The sequence below is a fragment of the Rhineura floridana genome, chromosome 3 (genome assembly GCF_030035675.1).
Source record: "Rhineura floridana isolate rRhiFlo1 chromosome 3, rRhiFlo1.hap2, whole genome shotgun sequence".
In the NCBI taxonomy this organism is placed as follows: domain Eukaryota; kingdom Metazoa; phylum Chordata; class Lepidosauria; order Squamata; family Rhineuridae; genus Rhineura; species Rhineura floridana.
Window position 1 is genome coordinate 76519377 of NC_084482.1, and position 16697 is coordinate 76536073.

At 40.0% G+C, this 16697-nt stretch overlaps 1 protein-coding gene across 6 annotated transcripts in view; it reads left to right on the forward strand.

Moving 5' to 3' along the window:
* Positions 1–16697, forward strand: part of BEST2 (bestrophin 2) — a 40390-nt gene that overhangs the window by 2338 nt on the left and 21355 nt on the right. For 2 of the 6 annotated variants that reach the window (XM_061616722.1, XM_061616725.1), the window contains exon 1: positions 1011–1100. The exons of 1 other annotated variant lie outside the window; for it this stretch is intronic. The gene's annotated coding sequence lies outside the window, so the exon portion shown is untranslated. Of the gene's footprint in view, positions 1–539; positions 1101–16697 lie in introns of those variants that run through there. 3 more of the 6 variants (XM_061616723.1, XM_061616727.1, XM_061616726.1) reach the window with 3 other exon arrangements.

Below are 16697 nucleotides of genomic sequence, written 5' to 3' on the forward strand. Positions count from 1 at the left end.
ATTTTATTGCAGGGTTTTTATTTTACCGTGTGCCCTGCTTTGAAGGCCTCTTATCAGAAAAGCAGATCAAAAAATACACACTAGAAAAATACATTAAGTATTTACATAATAGGACCAGCACATAAGAGATGAACCTGACATCCCAACCCAAAGTCTCTCCTGCCAGAGCTGGGAACAAAACTTCCTATCATAGTTTGTAACACACTGTTTCTGCGCACACACCCCAGCCCATAGGTAGGAGGGCTGCCCCTCTAAGATCCTCCCACTTAAAATAATAATAATAATAATAATAATAATAATAATAATAATAATAAAATTTATTACAGAAACAAAATTTCTCCCATACATTTTTTGGGTGCCCCTCCTGAATGCTTAGGCTGGCTTACAGGCCTACTGTCCCCTCCTGCAAAGTCATTACAAAAATAAACCATCTTTCTTCTCAATTCCTAGTTCACTTGCTAAAGCTGCAGTCCTGTGCACAAACTTGAGAGTAGGTCTCTCTCATTTAACTCAGCTGGACTTATTTGTGGGCAGACATACATAACATTGTGCTGTTGAGGCTCCAATCCTACGTGGAACTTTCAGATCTTCCCATTTCATCTCCCAAACTCTTACATTTTACCTTCTATCTGCATTTCTTCTACTTTGACATTACTTACATCGCTTTCTAGGACTATTCTGTCTCAAGTCCTCTTGATTCCCCTTTCTTTCCCCTTCCTCTTGCAGTTGGGGAGGGAATTTGAATCTGCATCCTTTCCACCTTGTGCCTGCAGGCAACAACCCTGACCGGCTCCTCAGCCCAGCCTCTCACCACTCCCATCTCTGTCCTCCCTCCAGCTTTGGTGCCAAGCAATCAAAGAAAAGCCTACATATAGGAGAGGTGTAAAAGGTCAGTGCAGAGGGCTAGGCTTCCAGATATTTGGAAAGTTGCAGGGGTTATTGTCTTCTTTTCTTCCCTTCACCATATTGAAGAGTTGCTTCCCAGGTGGAATTTGGATTTGGGGATATTGTCAAGGGAGTCTGTGGTGTTTGGATTGCTCTGTTCCTGCAAGTGCCTTCCCTGAGGGTGAAGCCAAAGCAACTGATAACCTCTCGCACAGGTTAGTGTTCTACTGTACCCAGGTCCTGCAAACACTTTATGTACTGCTTGTGGAGTTTAAAGATTCATGGATGTTGTTGCAAAACTGCGGCTTCTTGAGCTATACTTTTCTGTTAAAAGAGAGAATCAATAATGTTTGCTTACAGAGATCTGCTCACTGTGGTGTAGTTCATGTGCATGCAGTGGGATGCAAGTGGGAACACCTTGGGCATTTGCTTTTCCCTTCTTTAACATTATGTGATCAAGGTGACAAAACCCAAGATGATTTGCCCCTATGAATGTTCTGAAACTGTAAGCTTTCTATGCCACTGCGGTTAACTTAATAGAAATCTGGACTGAAATCCTAGCTCATCAATGGACTTGCTAGATAACCATGAGTGTCACGCTCTCTCCACCTCAGTTTACTATCCAAACAAATTAAATATTTATAGTGACTTATGGGATGTCATGATGAATGGACTAATAATATCCATCCTGTAAATGGACAGTCATAATTTAATTAAGGGTTGTAATCTTAATAAATATATATATATATCCACTCAGCCTTCCATCCATCTGTGGTTGGTAAAATGAGTACCCAGCATACGTTGGGGGGTAAAGAATGGCCAGGGAAGGAACTGGCAATCCCACCCCATATATACGGTCTGCCTAGTAAACGTCGCAAGATATCACCCTAAGAGTCGGAAACGACTCGCACTATAAGTGTGGGGACACCTTTACCTTTATATATTTGTTGGAAGTGGAAACAAGGATGAATTGTCAAACTATCCTGGACTGATGGGGGTGCAGCAGACTTTTACAGCCCAATCATACACAGGACTACCATGATAATATATTTACAGTGCAATCTTATACACATCTACTCAGAAGTAAGGGGTTGTAGTCAACTAATGTTTACTCAATTTACTTGTTGTTATATGCCTTCAAGTCAATTATGACTTATAGTGACCCTATGTAACAGCAACCTCCAATAACATCTGTTATAAACCACCCTGTTCAGATCTTGTAAGTTCAGGTCTATGGCTTCCTTTATGGAATCAATCCATCTCTTGTTTGGCCTTCCTCTTTTTCTACTCCCTTCTGTTTTTCCCAGCATTATTGTCTTTTTCTAGTGAATCATGCCTTCTCATTATATGTCCCAAGTATGATAACCTCAATTTTATTATTTTAGCTTCTAATGATAGTTCTGCTTTAATTTGTTCTAACACCCAATTATTTGTCTTTTTCGCAGTCCATGGTATGCACAAACCTCTCCTCCAACACTGCATTTCAAATGAGTTTATTCTTCTTTTATCTGCTTTTTTCACTGTTTAACTTTCACATCCATACACAAAGATCAGGAATACCATGGTTTGAATGATCTTGACTTTAGTATGCAGTGATGCATCTTTGCATTTGAGGACCTTTTCTATTTCTCTCATAGCTGCCCTTCCCAGTCCTAGTCTTCTTCTGATTTCTTGACTATTGTCTCCATTTCGGTTAATGACTGTGCCAAGGTATTGATAATCCTTGACAAGTTCAACGTCCTCGTCAACTTTAAAGTTATATAAATCTTCTGTTGTCATTACTTTAGTCTTCTAGACATTCACCACGACTAACTTAGGTCCATTAATTTCAATGGGTCTTCTCTAAGTAAACATAAGCTGAATACACCCTAGGTCCATTGAGGTCAACATTATTTAACGCCCCAGTTAAATGTATACAGGATTGCTGCCTTATCTACATCTCATTTTTTAAATTATGTAATACGTTCTGTGGCATCTTAAAGTCTGCTACAGAACTCTTTTGTTGGTTTTGCTATAACAGACAGCTACCCCAGGGGGGTTAATCAACTAAATTGTTTTATTGAATTGGTGTAAGTCACCTTGAGTGTCTTTTTTGTGATAATTTAGGAACATGTCTAATTTTGTCACAAGTTGGCTGATCTGTAGAAGAGGAACTAGGTATTAAGGTTGGAACCATTTAACCATTGCTTTGAATGGTATATAAGGGCAAACTGGTTAATAAATTAAACATTTTTAAACATATAAATCTTGAATGTGTTGAAATTGGGGCGGGGGGGATCTGACTTCTTTTAAAGATAGTTACTAGGGTGAATTGAGCTGCTTCTGACTTTGGGGTGGGGAGCAGGGAGACTGCGGGGAAAGCAAAGAGGATATATACATGCTGCTATCACTGTCTCACAGAGCATGTTAATTGCCTATTTGGATCTCCCATCCCTTGATGTAGCATATAGAACTCTTTACCTGCACCTATGATGCTGATTTCATTTTGATCCCAGCCCTAGAATCATCTGGAGTCTCCTATCCCAAGAAAGTTAAGTTTCTGGGGCTCTATCATGGTCACCTGAAGATCAAGCCCGTTGGACAGGATGCCAACTCAGCTCCAGTTCTGAGTACTCTAGAGCTGTTTCACCTAAAAGTAGTGTTTTGGCTTGAAGACAATTTTCTCCCACGCATACCTATATTCTCCTTCGTACAGTCCTCCTTTTTTTTTCTTGGTAGTTGCTCTGGAAGGAAAGACAAACAGGATATTTCAGCATTTGTTTTCAGTTGAATCTCAGTGAGTGGTCGACTTATACAATAGCCAACCTTAGATCTTTGGTGTAGGGGGGGGGAAATCAGTTTCCAGCATTACTCATTAATGAAAGAGCTAATTTAGATAGCCAGGAAAGTGGCCCTTCAAAGGCCTTGCCTAGCAAGCCAAGAGAGGGTTTGATTACATCCCACACAGAGGGGGGATTTGATTTTTCAATTCACCTTGGAAATATAAGCAGCAGAAAAGAATCAGTGGAATGCACCAGATTAAAAAGTGTTACAATTTAGTAGGCCATGCCTGGCGATGATCTGCCGCTGATTGTTAGCTAGACTAGGGAGGGGGGTAGGTAGGGTGGGGTGAATGATTTATCCCCATAGAGCCTGACTGATTAGGCCTCCATCAAAGTACATCTTGGGAAGCCCTTAAGAGTTGAGTGGGCTGTTGTGCAATCTCAAAGGAGTGACTAGTTTCTCTAGCAGACAAAGCAAAAGGGCAACGCTTGTAACATAAGCTTCTTCTGAAGCCTCATTTTCCATTCAAAATGGCCTGCCAGATAGGAATGTAGGAAGCGCCGTTATACTGAGTCAGACCCATTGGTCCATCTAGCTTGTATACTGGCTGGCAGTGGCTTTCCATGGTTTCAGACAAGAAACATTCCCAGACCTACCTGGAGATGCCAGGGGGCGGAAACTGAACCTGGGACCTTCTGCGCATGGTGTACCACTGAGTTACAGCCCTTCCCTGATATGTCTGGAAACTGCAGCAAGCACATCCTAGAGGTAACATAGAGGTAACCAAGGCTTTGCGTGAGATGGTAATGTGCTTGACTGCAGCTTATTTTATTAGATGCGGGGCTGTTATTGTGTAAAAGCTTGTGCTGCAAGAAGCCAGTCAAGATGCTTCCATCAATCTAGACAGAATATTTTCGTTTGGAGCACACTATACACCATTCACTAGCCACATGCTTGTTCTCTGCTACTTGAAACACAAGCTAAAAGAAAGACAAGGTCACGACTGCCCAAGCAAAGAAGTGTCATGAAAGGCCCCACAGTTTTACACTTTTTTTGTGTGTGTATAGCCGCACTCCTTCCTGTTTTTTGAACTGAGCACTAAGTTGTTCAACCAGGAGTATGGGAAACTCCTCTGACACACCTAAAGTCTCTAGGCATATGGTTAGGGGTGAGCCTATGGTAGGATTGGCAGGTCAGAAACATCCCAAACCCTGAGATTTCCAGAGCGGATCCTAGTGATGTCATGGGGGGGTGCTGCTGATATCATAAGGGGTGTACCCTAGTGATGTCATGGGGCAGGCCCTAAGTGATGTCATTAAGCATGATATATTAAGCATCAACCACACTTGCTTGGAGCATACCACTAAAAAAAAAAATCTCTGATTGGAAATTAAGATAGAAATCTTAGCTAAATGAGGGTGTTTCCAGGTCCAGCTGAAGTGACGGGGTCATTCCTTCCCATCTGCTTAGATACCCTGGGTAAGGAACATTTAATCTAGCCTACTTGCTTCTGGCAAGAAGGGTTTAAGTGCCCTCAGGCCAGGCCAGTCACCAGAAGGCCATTGTAAGAAGAAACCCTGGTGTTGTGGAGATGTTAGATGGGAGCACTCAGGAGTAAAGATGGATGCCCCTGAAGGCTGCAATTCTAAACACGCTTACTAAGGGACTAAGCCCTATAGAACTCAACAGGACTTATTTCTGTGTAGATATTGTTAGGATTGTGCTGCTGGTAAGGCTTGACTAAGAATCCTCTGCCTTTTAGCGTGACTGCTCCAAACTTCTTTACAGGCTTGACCCTTCACTGCAGAGAGAGGTTTGAGAAATGAGTAAGAGTTAAGAAGATTCTCTACTCTTTACTGCCTACTGTGTGGGCTGCTATAAACTCACTTTGACAGCCAACCCAGTTCTAGTGAGTAATAATTGACAGAGAGAAAACACACATGGTTTGGTCTACCTTCACAGGCAGTAGATTGGGAACAACAGCAATTGAAGCCAGTATGTGAATTTCCTTTTATCACTACCCGGCCAAGAAACAAACCATCATGGTGCATCAGTGGGTTTAAGAGGGTTGAGCTGACCACATGGAACCACTGTTGTTGCTTCTATGGATATAAGGGAGTAAGGTCAGAGGTAAATGAAATGCAAATAGAAAAAGAAAAGCAAAAGACAGTGATGATTTCCTAAATGAAATACCATACCAACCACAACAAGATTCCTATGAGCAAGGCAGAAAACTCAGCATTCCACAACTAGTCAGCATTCCTAACCAAAAACAAAAAAATCCTGGCAGCCAGTCAGCCAAGGTCACAGAAATCCCCATGCACCACAACCTGACCTCAGGGCTGCAGTTAGCGCAGAACGCTGTGGCAGGTTTGCTGACATGAGTGAGACCTTATCAGCACATAATATTGTTGTGAGTTTGGGGGGTGGAATGGATAATTCTTATGAGTCCCCTTCCAGCAACTGGTGAATGGGCCGGGAAGATCCTTTTGTCATTGAAACTCTTCAGGTGAGCCTCCCCCCCCCTCCTGGCAGCTAGGAGAGGTTTGTGTTTTTAGTGTGTGTTGGGCTGTGTCTGAGAATGGCTGGGGACTGGAGGCAGGCAGAGAGACTGGCTCTCTGCACCATGGCTTTAGGATGCCTCCTGGATGGAAAAGCTGGATATTGGACTGCTGATGCCTTGAACCCCTCCATCCTAAGCTCAGGTTTGAATGTGTGTAAATAAATAAACCATATTTCATAAAGACACCACAGTCTCCGCTGACCTTCTTCCCAAGGATACCAAAACCCAGGGCGAGCACAGGAACCCCAGGAAATCTCACCACTTGGAGATTGGGGAGGAGTGCAACAATATATCTGCTCTGAAATCTGCACTGATTGCTGATTTGCTAACAGGCCAAGTTCAAGGTGTGCTTTCCATGTTACGGGTTCCACATAGTACTTGTTCTGCTCTTGTAAGAAATTGATCCTTTACTGTGGCAGCACCCACACTTTGGAACTCCCAGCCTCTTTCCATTAGGCAGGCGCCTTCTTTGTACTCATTTTGGCACCTGCTAAAAACATTTTTGTTTAGGCAAGCCTACCCAGGCATGTAGAAGCTATTATGTTTTTTGTTTTGTTTTTAACTCATTGTTGATTTTATTATTTTGAATGCTTTTAAATTCCTGTCTTTAACTGTTTTTACCAATTATTGTTTTAATTCCTTCTATAAACCGCTTTGAGGTTTTTTTACAATAAAACAGTATATAAATGTTGTAAATAAAATACATAAATATATTTTAGAGTCACTGTGGCTCTTGGGTCTCTTTCCTCTTTTATACTGAGTCAGGCCATTCGGTACCATCTAGCTCAGTACTGATGACATGGACTAGCATTGACTCTCCAGGATTCCAGGCAATAATCTCTTCCAGAAATTGAATTTTGGACCTTTGCACGCAAAGCATGGGCCCTACCACTGAGCTACAGCGCTATTTTAAAAAGTATATTTTAAAATTGTTCTTTTCATTTCAGTAATAAATGTACAGCATACTAGGGCAGATCCACATAATACATTTAAAGCACATGAATCCACCACAGAACCCTGGGTATTGTAGTTTGTTAAGGGTGGTGGAAATGATAACTGTAAGGGGGAAACTACACTTCCCAGGATTCTTTGGGGAAAGTCATGTGCTTTATATGTGGGTTGGATGTGCTTTAAATGTATTATGTGGATCTGCATTACTTCATAAACTTTGCCTGCATATAGATCATTTTAATTAAATTTTAAAATGCAAATAAGGTACAAAGTTTACTGGGTGACCATGGGCTACATACCATGTCTCAGTGTAATCTGCCCCTCAGGGTAAAAACAGCAGAGGGGAACCATGACCACCCCAAGGTGCAACCCTATGCATGCTTACTCAGAAGCAAGTCCCAATGTTTTCAATGGGGCTTACTCAGATAGGGACTGCAATTCAGTGATAAGGAACTTCACTCACCCAATCAAAAATTCAGAATCATGCCATGTTAAGCTGTTTTGCAACTGTTTTATACTTGTTTTATGGTTATTGGATTTTAAATGGCTTTATTTCTTGTTGTGAGCTGCCTTGGTTTCCAACCCTACCTCACAGGGTTGTTGGAAAAGCCTCTATACACACACTGGAGACATAAAAATACATACACCCCATATAATCATTTATTGTCAAAACCTTGGCCATTGCAGAACATTAAAAAAAAAAGTATTCGTTTCCTGCCAAATAAAAGGAGTGACACCTAAGTAAGCCCTACCTAACTGCTTTTAAAAAAAGGATCAGAGGGGGAGAGAAAGATTTACAACACAATCCTTTTCTATGTTCACTCAAAAGTCTCATTGATTTTCAGCACAATCCTAACCACATCTACTCAAACGTAAGTTCTACTGAATTCAATGGGTTTAGCTCCCAGGTATGTGGAGTTAACATTGCAGCGTCATTCCCAGAAAAACTTCATATTGGGAAGGTTTTCAAAACACGTTATGAATAAGACAAATAAATTGCCCTCTTCCAGTAAAATTTAATCTTGTTTGAATCCTTAATTAGAAAAGTATAACACTGCAGTATGTACACTTTTTAAAACTTCTGTTCAAATATTATTTGAAAGATAAAATTTATAATATGCCATTTTTGCAATTAATTAAAAAAACCCTGCATGTACACTTTTATGCCTACCAAGAGCCTGCTGTGATCTTCTGTTGTAGTGCAATCCCATGCATGTTTTACCCAGAAGCAAGTCCCAATCCTGTACAGAGAAAGTACTCTTTATGCTGCTGAAAGCTATATATTTACGGAATTCCTGATGTGAGACAAGCAGGAAAAGGAAACTGTGCATTTAGGTATTGCTTGGGGGTCAAAAAGTTTTGTCAGTCACAATCCTGACTTCACTTATTGGTTAAAAATCTGAAAGGGCAGGAATTAGAGCAGCCGGTAGCAACAGAAGTTGTGGGGGGGGGCTGACATTTTGGTTTATCTTTTGAACCAGACCACCTAGAAACTTGGTTTTTCTAAATGAAAGCTAAGAGTCCAGAGATTGAGGTGAGTTATTCAGAGACCTGGAAAGGACCCCCAAAAACCGGAGTCTCCGGTCAAACACCAGGCACCTCCAGGCATCTTCTTCTAACTGCCCTGTTCCTGCATGGGAGAAACTGAATTTCAGGGTGATCCAGGTAACTGAGTAGGATCTTAATTTGGGGAAATAAATTAATTAAAACTACTTTATCTGGGGATGATTTGGAGATAATGAATGGGGGTAACTGAAGGGTAATTGAATTGATTTGGAGCAGAATCTTTTGGAAAATTAATTACTAGTAAATTAAAAAAGAACCGATATTGTGTGATCTTGGGTGGGGTGCAAATTCTGCAAAATTTATCTGGATGATTTTGTTTGAAATTCAGTTGGCTTGCCTTCTGTGACCTTTAAATTCTAAATTTGTATCTATACATATGACTTAGCACAAGGGTTCCCAAGCTGTGGTCTGTGAGCTTCATTCAAGTGGTCTGTGGCATGTTACGTATGCATTAAATATTCATATTGATTTTTAATTGTATACATATTGCTATTGCTATCGTATACATATTGTATTGGTTCTTTCATTTCTTATACTGTAATACAATAAAATATAAGATAAAAGATGCAATATCTATAGAATTAAAAACCATGCAGAATCTAGCTAGCATAACTCATTACAATTGCTTTGTTGTTATGTGCCTTCAAGTCGATTATGACTTATGGTGACCCTATGAAGCGGTGGGAGAGCCAGTGTGGTGTAAGAGAGCCAGTGTGGTGTAGTGGTTAAGGTGTTGGACTACAACCTGGGAGACCAGGGTTTGAATCCCCACACAGCCATGAAGCTCACTGGGTGACCTTGGCCAGTCACTGCCTCTCAGCCTCAGAGGAAGGCAGTGGTAAACCCCCTCTGAATACCGCATACCATGAAAACCTTATTCATAGGGTCGCCATAAGTCGGGATCGACTTGAAGGCAGTCCATTTCCATTTTCATGAATCGGCGACCTCCAATAGCATCTGTCATGAACCACCCTGTTCAGATCTTGTTACGACATTGTTGCTACAGCAGGCATAAAAATCAGTAGGTGGTCCACCAAGACCATCAGCAGTGTTCAAGTGGTCCGTGGCAAAAAAAAAAAGTTGGGGAACCACTGAATTAGCATATGTCGATTTTATGCAGATATGAATCTATGGATCCATGTCGTAGATCTTTTAAGCCCCTAAAAGTCTCTAAGGTGCCACTGCAGCATTCTTTTGATTTTTCCTTTAGTATTCTAGAGTAATACTACTACTTTACTGAGATGTGTATAAATTCTCACTATAAGAGTGTTCAGCATATGTTCATTTGTTTCTGCCACAAGGTAGTGAGAAATGCCTCAGAAAAGTAGCTGTATTACTCTAGAATAGTAAATAATAACAGCAACAATAATATGACATATAAACACCAAGGAAGCAAATCAGGAAGCAAAAAAAGAAGTTATTTGTTCACTCCACACTTCAGCACATTTCCCTGTCACTTACCTAACCACAAAAGTCTGGTGGTTTTTTAAGTGTTTTCGTTGCGGTAGGGCAACAGAGTACTTTAATCCACTTTAACTGTCAAACCTAAATTTCTGGTATGTGCCTGAATCCCTTCCTCAGCATACTGGCAGGCTGGAGGCAACCTTGGATTCAGAGCCCTACTCAGCCATTGAGCTCATGGGCAAGTCCTCTGTCTTAGCCAAAGATATCTCACAAGGTTGCTGGGATGATAAATAATGGTGGGGAGAGAAACGTCTAAGTCACCCTGAGCTCCTTGGAGGAAGGGGTGGGGTAAAAATGTAATAAAAAAACAAGTTACTCCGATGGTGTAATCTGATGCACGTTTACTCAGTCGTTCATAGTGTAGTTCATAGTGGGTTACTCATCCCAGGTAACGTTATAGGAATTGCAGCACGAATCCTAAAACCTTCTGAAATGCCTTTTCAGTTTTAACATTTGTGAGTGCACACTGCTCAGAGCTACAGATTTGCTATTCTCCAAGTCAAACAAAAAGTAAAGATAGTTGTGTTGGCCCATAAGAAAAATCCCAAAAACTATATTAGAGCAAGACCTTTACTAGGGCAACCAAAATGTTACAAACTTGTGTGCAAAGTTTACCATTTAGGCTGATGAAGAGTTCTGGAAAACTTGAAAGCTGGTACACTATTTTGTGATATCTTGGTTGACTTGATGAAGTTATTGCCCTGTTATGGATTTTTGAATGTTTATTATAACAACTCTGAACCTTTTTCATTTCTGACCTCAGTTTGACTGCAGGAAAGGTGGTTAACAGATTTACCTTTGGAACAGTGCTATACTATTTACTTTGTTACTTGGTAATCTGCTCTTTGATGGTAACGTTTAATGTTGTAACAACCCATCAAAAGAGTTAGTTAGATTTCCACAGGGGAAGTTCTCACACTAGAGTAGAGGCCATTCCAGCCCTGAATTGGTGGTGCAGGAGGACTGGCATCCATGCAGTTCTGTCTGGAATCTTTACTCAAGCAAGTGCCAGCTTCTGTTTTTCTTCAGGTATTTATTTGCAGCATGGATCTTGCTACTCATATTTATTGCCAGTGAATACCAATGAGAGTGGGTCATTCATTTGATTCATTTGCTATGCAGAGTACACGTCTACTTCTATTTCTCATATTGCCTTCCTGGGCTCCTAGTGGAAGGAAAGGGAGAATATAAATTTAATAAATAAATAAATATTGTTTGACATTTTGTCTTTGCTTTTATTTATTTTAAGCACTCCCTCACTCCCTTTCTCTCAGTATCAGCTTAGGTGACTATTTAATATATAATGACAAAGGGGGCTCTGACCCACCAAAGCTTATGCTACAATACATTTTCATGTTGAAGGTGCCACAAGTTTCTCTTGAGTTTTCATCTGCTGGCTGTAACACATAATGAGAAAGAGGAATCCCATTTCCTTGTCCAATAGAGCCCAGCAATGCTCTGTTCTAGAAACACAAGGAAAAGGAACACAATCTCCCCATTGTCAGATAGCTGACTTGTGGTAGTAATATCATTTCAGAGACCCAACATTCCCTTTTCCATTTCAGGCCAGCACATTTGTGGCAAGGAGATGTTATGCTGTTGCTCATGCAGTTACTGTGAGGTTTTCTTTGTGCTTTTAAATGGACATTTATTATGGAATCTTTGCTGCTCGTGTACACAAGTCATTTGCATTGTCCACATGACTCCATTGCCATACAAATGTCATCCCATACTCTATTTTTTTTACGTTTAATCTGGGCTTCCCCTTGCCACAGAAAAAGTAAATGAAAATAACCTGTATGCATCTGCAGTCACTAGTATGAACACTTTTTAGTACATTTTTGGGGTTGGGTGGTTTGCCACATGTGTACGTTTCAGTATGTGGTGTCGAATGTCGTACCCATACTTCTGAGCACAAACTACTTATTTTGTATTATATTAAACCAAATAACCTATTTTAACCCATTGCTGGATGCTGGAGGCATGCCTGAATTTCAGCAACCTACTTTAGAGTAGGGATGAGGGAGAAATTGAATTCAGCTCGTGTTTAAAGGCAATTCTATCAAATTCACACTTTCCAAAATATGAGAACTGAAGCACAGCCATCCTTCAGAGTTTGCACATAGTGAAATTTTGCAATGCTGTTCTCGAACCAAACAATTTTTACAAAAATGCATATATTAGGGGAAATTGTGCATAAAAGTTAATATATTAATGAAAATAACATACAAAGAAGTATTATATTAGGTATAATTGCTTGCAAGAATGTGTACATTAGTCAACACTGTATAAAATGTGTTTTTAGGAGAAATTAGCACTAAAATTATGAATCTTCGTGAGGATTTTTTAAAATGCAAATTGGTGCAGAAATGTGGAGAACTGAATTTAAGACTGGAAAAACTAGAAACTGGGAAAAGTGAAATTGACAGACCCTTCCATCCCTACTTTAAAGGGCCTGTCCTGTCAAGATCTCCACACAATAAATGTGGGGGGTTACCACAGAGGACTGTAACTGCAGTACCTACATCAGACTTTTAAAATGATATTTTAAAAATATAAAAATTTAAAAATATTTTATAAGATTATATTTTATAAATAGTGGTATTGAATCCCAAAACCAGCCTGGATACATTCCATCATGCTCCTCCCACTGGTGTGGATGGCAAGTGGTGGAAAAGCAACAAATATCCATGACTTGGGGGGGGGAGAGAAATGTGTGGAAGGTAATGTGTCAATCATGCACATAAAAAAATTGGATCTGAATAACCCTTTTACTATGTAAGGTCCCTGTCTGGAAGTACCCTTAGTTTCCTATAACCTCGCCCACCAACCAAAACTCTCTCATTCATGTAAGTGTCCTCTCTCTCTCTCTCTCTCTCTCTCTCAAAAGAAATCCTGTTTGAGAGGCATTTTATCAGAGCTTGGAAGATTACTTTTAAAAATTAATAAATTACAGTTACAATTACCTGGCCCAAAAAAGTAGTAATTACCGTTACAATTGCAATGGCTCTGAAAGTAACTGATTACTTTACCTCTTCTCAAAGGTGATCACTACAATTACATTTCAATTACTTAAAAAAACCTTACAAGGTACTGGCCTTGGCTGCTGCACATCTAAGTAGCCTAAAACAACATCAAAAATAAACACATACAGAGGTAGTAGAGTAATTCTTTTTATCCGTAAGATAGCAATGGTGGTCTCTCTGTTGGTAAGTGAGATGGGGAGGGAGGCAGAGGCCACTACTCAGTTCTTTGCACATCAAACCAAGTGCAGCCCTCCCCCCCCATTAAGCCAGCAAGCATAATCTCTCTCACTTAACCACCCCCCGGACCTGCCCTGCCACCAACTAAGGGACACCCACCCAAGCAAACATTTTCCCTTGAGATGCTAAAAAGTTAAAATACTGCAAATGCAGCACAGTAGCCAGAGAGGGTGACCGAGGCCACTTTGTGTGCCAAGTGCAAAGACAGTATTCATACAAATACACGTTGTCATATTTCACCTCCACAGTTCTTTATCTCCATTCTACTGCTGCCTGCTTCTCCTCCTTTATCCATGTTCTTGCCCTCTAGCTCCTTTTTCCCTCCACTCCATTCTTCACCACCACCATCCATTTTTTTAAACAATTGTTCACTCCACCCCGTCTCACTCTCCACTCTCCCTCCCTCTCCTCCCTCGTCACCTCCTACCCACCCACAGAGCATGAGGGAAGAGCAATGCTGCACAGAAGCCCAGTTTGAGGCACATGATTTTCATCCACAAATCAGTCTGCATCTGCATTGTAATTGTTTTTAAGATGTTTTTAAAGATGTTTTGTTTTTTAAATGTTTTTCTATATTTTTTCATGTTACGTCACTTTTATTTGCCACCCTGGGCTCCTTTTGAGAGTAAGTGTGGGATATAAATTTAATAATAAAATAAGAAATAAAATAAATAAGCCTACCACCACCATGGAAGGGTAGATTTTTTACACACATGGAGCATCCACAGAAGAGCAAGTTCCTTTCTAGCAGTGGTGCAGTCTGGGCAGTACTTCTTTTTTTTTTTTTCAATAATTTTTATTCAAATTTTCATAAAACATACAAGACGAAATCATAAAACATTCAAAGACAAAAAACAAAATCAAAAATAGTTAAACAAAAAAAAATAAAAATAAAAATAAAAATAAAAAATAAAGAGTAAAATATTGACTTCCCATTTGTCAAAGATCAGATCAGTTATAAGTCTATAATATATAACAATCCTGTCTCTTAAGTCATATTATAAAATCACTTTCCTCCAATAGTTATCTTACTTAATCATCAAATCTCATAAACATTACTTTATTCTTTCCACAAAAAGTCAAAGAGAGGTTTCAATTCTTTAAGAAATATATCTATCAATTTTTTTTTTCCAGATAAGCATATCGATTAATCCATCTCATTACTAATTATGATAATCTTATTGTCATAACCATAGTCAAAATAAACATTTCAATTAATCCATCACATCAGAATCTGTTAGGTTCAGTAATTTCAGTAGCCATTGTTCTATTATCCCTATTAGTTCCATTTTCCATCTTCCATCTTCAGTAGTCTTGTTAAGTCCAGTAATTTCAGTATCCAATCTTCCATTATCAGTATTCCATAATAATCTTGCTGTCAAAGCCATAGTCATATAGTAAGAGTCTGATGGGAATTACCTCTATCCCAAATATTTTCTTGCCATCCATTCTGAATAGGTTGCTGAAATACTGCTGTAAAATCATATCTCTGTTCTTTTTTTCAAAATACACTGGGTCATCTCTTGAAAGTTTTTCCATTGTCACATGGCTGCAGTTAGTTCCATAGATTTTCTCTATATTGGGCTCCATCACATCATTCCAGTCCAGAAGATTATCCATGCCATTGATAACTTTATCTCTAGAATCTTCATTAATTTCTTCAGAGATAACATTGAGTTCCAAACAATAGATTTTATTTCTAAAGTCCATAGGCTCCAAATCTTTTTCCTGTTCCACGTTTGTTCCAATCTCCGGGGTCTCCTCTCTCACAGGGACCCCTGTTCCAGTCTCCAGGGTCTCCTCTCTCACAGGGACCCCTGTTCCAGTCTCCAGGGTCTCCTCTCTCACAAGGACCCCTATATCTTTAATCTCCTGTGTCTCCAAACAATAGATTTTATTTCTAAAGTCCATAGACTCCAAATCTTTTTCCTGTTCCACGTTTGTTCCAATCTCCGGGGTCTCCTCTCTCACAGGGACCCCTTCCAGGGTCACCTCTCTCACAGGGACCCCTATATCTTTAATCTCCTGCGTCATTTTACTCAATTCAATTTTCAGCTCCTTACAACCCTGTCGCAGGTTTTGTTTCGTTATCTCAATCTCATCCATTATTTTCTGAAACATAGTTATTTCCAGATTCTCAGCCACTTTCTTAATTGCCATTTTAAAAGAAAAATATAGGAAAACCACTTCTTATTTCAGCAACAATTGGGTTAATACTCCAAACTTGGTGACATCACAGTATAAACAGAGCAGACAGCCTTATCTCTCCATAGTTAAGTAAACAAAATGCAGTTCCCAGGATCGAAACAATTAATGGCAGTCGTCAAGAAACAGATTCGTCAAAATAAAATAGACCAAAAAGAGAGTAGTCTCAGACAATATAATATTCTTCAAAATAAAAATCTGGAATAGAAATCCCTCTTCTGTGTATATCTTTAGAATGCAAATCCAGGACAGCTTTTTGCAACAAAAACAGAGATAAGCTATTAATTAGTGCGTAGCAGAGAGAAGTTATGGCTCCCCAGTGAGATGTCAAAAACCGATCAATCTGGCAAATCTCTTTTAAACAGCAACAATTTAAGTCAAGTAAAAGAAAAATATAGAAAGAAGGGTGCTTGCCTGTTAGTGCGTTCTCTCTTAGAAGATAAGATGTACGTTCGCTTTATCAGATAGAGCTTGCTGTTGAAAATCCGTCCCACCTTCGTCGGCTGGACCTCGTCCCATAAATTAATGAGATCTGGTCGTCCCAACAAAAATAGGCTTTGAGGCTAATCTCTTCGTTTCTCCCTACCCGGGAGAAGTTTAATCAGTCAAAAAAAAAGAAAAAACTGACTGATATATCTGAATAAGCTTCTTTTGAGGCAGGAGCCCGTCTCAAAAGCAGGCACAGGCTAAGTCACCCTTCCCGGAAGTCCCCAGTCTGGGCAGTACTTCAGAGGAGAAGGCCAGGGCCCCATGCAGCAGAATGAGCACAAGCTCTGTCCCCAATGCAGCAGGGCTGGTTTACGACATTTTGAAATAAGTAATACACATTATCATCTAAAAAGCCCACACACGTGCAACCATCAACTGAGTCCAAAGTCTAAAATTACCAAACTGCACCATTGTCTTCTGCGAGGAGCATACAAGATGACCCCCTTATCTGTGGGAAGGAGTGCTTGGGGAGAGGGTGTTCACACTTAATCTGACTCTAGGGGTTGCTGCAGTTTGTAGCAGAGCAGGGTTGTTGAAGCACACAGAAG